Here is a 3,779-nt window from a genome sequence, read left to right as displayed (position 1 = left end):
ATGTGCTAGTTCTTCTAATCTTAATACACTGGATTACACTTTCTAGTGGTTGTAGGCCAATTTTGTGTTTATTTTAAACTTTTTTTTCTCAAACCAGATTTGAAGTTTGATCTCTATTTTGCTCATGGTGCTAAAGGCACCAAAGGTTCAACACGCAACATTTAGCTTAATTAGTCTTAAATTTCCAGCCTTGTTAAGATAAGAGGTGAAATATACAAAGTTGTAAATGTATCTTATTTTGGAGCAAACAAACTTTGATTGCAACATAAACCTGAAATTAGATAAATGCTCCACATTTCGGTGGAACCAAATTTCTACAGAAAGTCTTAAATTAAAAAGAAAAGAGAATAAATAAAGTGTAGGCAAGTACTTGTCTACATTTGATTGTACACAAGCAAAAGTTCCAGTGGTGTTCAGGGATCAAATTTAAAGTTTAATTGGATGATGGTACTCATCAAAATGTAATCTAAAACACACTCTTGATTAATAGATAAAATAATCTCATTACAATTGCTGTTACAATCTTTAAAAATAGATTCATACTCTTCACAAACACCAAGAAATTCTTAGAAAGGTCTAAAGTTGATGTCAACAGTTTTCACAGAGAGATGTTAATAGCTACAAAATTCCTCAGCCAACAAACTTGAAACAAATTGCTGCTGACATGACTTGGTGTCATTTTTAGTGGTGGGTGGTGATTGAGAGACCCAGACTGACAGACTGTGGAGCCAGTAGTTGCTTATGTCTAAATGCAACCTGAACTGTTGTTGAGGTGAGGTGTTGAGTTTACGCAACAAACTATTTTCTGTGACGAATCAACAGAAAACTAGGGAGTACTTTTCTGAAGGAGGAAAATTACTTTTAGCTTTTCCTCACCCATAACTGAACTGGAGATTCTGCTTCGCTCATGTAAAGCCCTTGTTCCCTATGTCTCTATTTTATTTTGAGATTTTTTTTTTTTTTTGAGAATGCTTGAAAATGACAACCCCAAACTGAATTCAGTATACCTCAGGAATTACAAGGTTTATTTGTAGTTCCTGGAGTTTTTGTCAAGGTAACACCCCAGAGACTACTCTACAGGTCTAAAAGTCAAATTAAAAAGAAAAATTCTAATAAAATACATTTAGTGACGTGGCTTTTTCTTGAAAGTGTGCAGTTGAAAACCGCAGTTCAAGCTCTGTCCATTTACTCAACCAAATTTCCTCAAAAAAGAAAAAACGATTCATACAAATTTTGGAAAAGTACTAGTTTAGGCGAATATTACAAATGTGTCATTGTTGGACATTTCGGCACAGATTTCTCTCTTTTTATTTATTTTCTATTTTTAAATTCCTTCCCCAACTTATATTTTGCTATAAATATTCATTACAATTAATTACAATGTTTTTTTAATAGTATAAGAGTGACGTACTCTTAAGTACTCTTCTGTGTACTCTGGTCATAACAGTATCCAGCAGTGGACTCAGAAAACCAAACTCTGCAGCTCATCTGGAGCCCATCAGTTGTTATGGATGATTGACACATCCGATAGGGGCTATCGGATAGCCAATAGAATCAGGAGGAGTTTACAAAATCGCATAGCAACATAATCCACCAATAATCCACCAATTTACTCTAACATGGATTATGGGCATAATACAGGAAAAGTAGGACTGAATTTATGTTTTTGATATGATATTTGTCTTTTGCTGCTGCAGTAAGTTTTGTATATAGCATGATGATTCTAGTTTTGTTGGAAACAGCAAACCTGACTTTGAATCTGATAGGTAGTTTGTGWGGACAGGACGGTGTTGTTGCTGCGTGTTTTACCGGAGATGCCTCTTTAGCATCTATTTACAGCTCATGTTTTCAACTGAGCTACTGCTGAGTTGAACTTCATGTTCTCATTCTAGATAATACATTTGGCCATGTCGTTTTGCGATTTTCTCCTAAACCAAACCATTGGTTGAGCATTTGCTGTGTCCAGTGTTGGGAACAGCTAACTAAAAACTTAGTTGTGCTAACCCTAAAGCACTAATCATACATGCTAATTCAGCTAATGCTAAAGCACTGAAAGAACACAGCATTCAGTGGAATGTTAAAGCACTAAACTCAGCCTTGTGGATGCCCATCATTTGTGATGACATGAACAGGAATCTCACAAAAATAATAACATTGTGTGAATATTTGTATAATTAACACCCTGGTTGTTCAGGTAAGTGTTATAATCTTTTGTATAGTTATTTATTTGTTTGTTTCACTATCATTTGCTCAATAAAGTTTCTTGAGGAGAGACATTGTTGGGGGAACTAGGAAATAAAACTGCTTTGTAAACAGTCTGCACTCCCTTCAAAATAAGAGCATGAATCCAAGTACCAATCTGTTTGTAGCCAAAACTGTAACGCAGAGGTAGAACTTTATTCAAATGAAAATTAGAAAACAGACAAGTAAATGTGTGCTTTGGAATTTTATCTGGTAAAATTCAAGTGCGCTAAACATTTTCAAAGTTAACAAAAGCACTAAATGGAAAAATTAGCTCTGCTTTTAGCGGATTAGTAGTTACACTCTTGTCTAACTGGTTTAGCTGAGAAAAAAAGACACTTTCTATCATCTTCTCCTGTCTCCCCAGGAATGTAAGGCAGCACATGAACAATGCATAAAAACAACAGAATTTATCTGTTAAATATTTTAGACTCCAGTCAACCGTGCAGCAGTTTTCTGTATGGGCTGTCATGTGTCTCCGTCACACCTTTTGTACAGAGTTCCTTACAAGAAAAAAGTAATTGTGGCAGTAAAATTCCGAGCAGGATTCCAGGAGGGGAAGATGGATATGATCAGGTGGAGATGAATGCAGAACGAGATCGCAAATAAAAGCTGCATGTGTAAGGATGAGAAGAGCAGGAGAGAAAGAGAGAGAGAGACAGAGTGAGTTGTGTCAAATGGATAAATGTCAGAGAGAGCTTCATCGTCTGCCTGAGCTGGTGCAGCTCTCCCCTCCCCAAAATGCCAGGCGTAAATCTCGTGCAGCCGGGGCCCTCAGTCAGTCAGCCTCACTGAGCGCTGTAATGAGATTACAGTCTCCACCAATGCCACCTCGCATGTGTAAAACAGAATGGTGTGGAAGAGCGGGCTGCGATCCTCCGTGGCTTACACGGCTGGAGAAAATCAGCAGCTAAACACTGAGCATCGAGGAAGATTTGGCCACTTCAGTGTCATTCCTCTCAACCAGCGTATCATCTCAGAAAAGACGTGTCTTTACAGAGTGTGTCTGGAAACACTGGCTGCTGAAGGTCAGATATGAAGGTAAAAAGAAAATAAGTGCAATTTTTTCACTCAGACGTCAATATTGTGTGGAGGCTCTAGCATTCCCTCAGTCTTTTCCAGAATAATATGTAGAATGGAAAAGGTTTTATAAGATTGGAAATATGGCTCTCCAGCCGGGGCACTATCTGTCAGGGGGTGACACAAGCATGGGAAGGAAAAAAGGAAAAAACTAATTGCCGTGTCCTGGTGGGATTTTATGCACAAACTCAAACAAAGTAATGGATACTTGGGAAGTGACAGGTAAATTTCACAATTAAGAAGAAAGAAACTGAAAAGCATGGCATGCATTTGTATTAGACCTTTTTATTCAACAGCTGACTGTATATTTAAGGTTACTGTCCAGCTGGAATGTGGGTCTTTTCTAGCCCTCGTTATAAAAAAATCTATCTATCTATCTATCTATCTATCTATCTATCTATCTATCTATCTATCTATCTATCTATCTATCTATCTATCTATCTATCTATCTATCTATC

Source organism: Poecilia reticulata, linkage group LG2 (assembly GCF_000633615.1).
Source record: "Poecilia reticulata strain Guanapo linkage group LG2, Guppy_female_1.0+MT, whole genome shotgun sequence".
Taxonomy (NCBI): domain Eukaryota; kingdom Metazoa; phylum Chordata; class Actinopteri; order Cyprinodontiformes; family Poeciliidae; genus Poecilia; species Poecilia reticulata.
Note: the sequence above shows the minus strand (reverse complement) of the source record.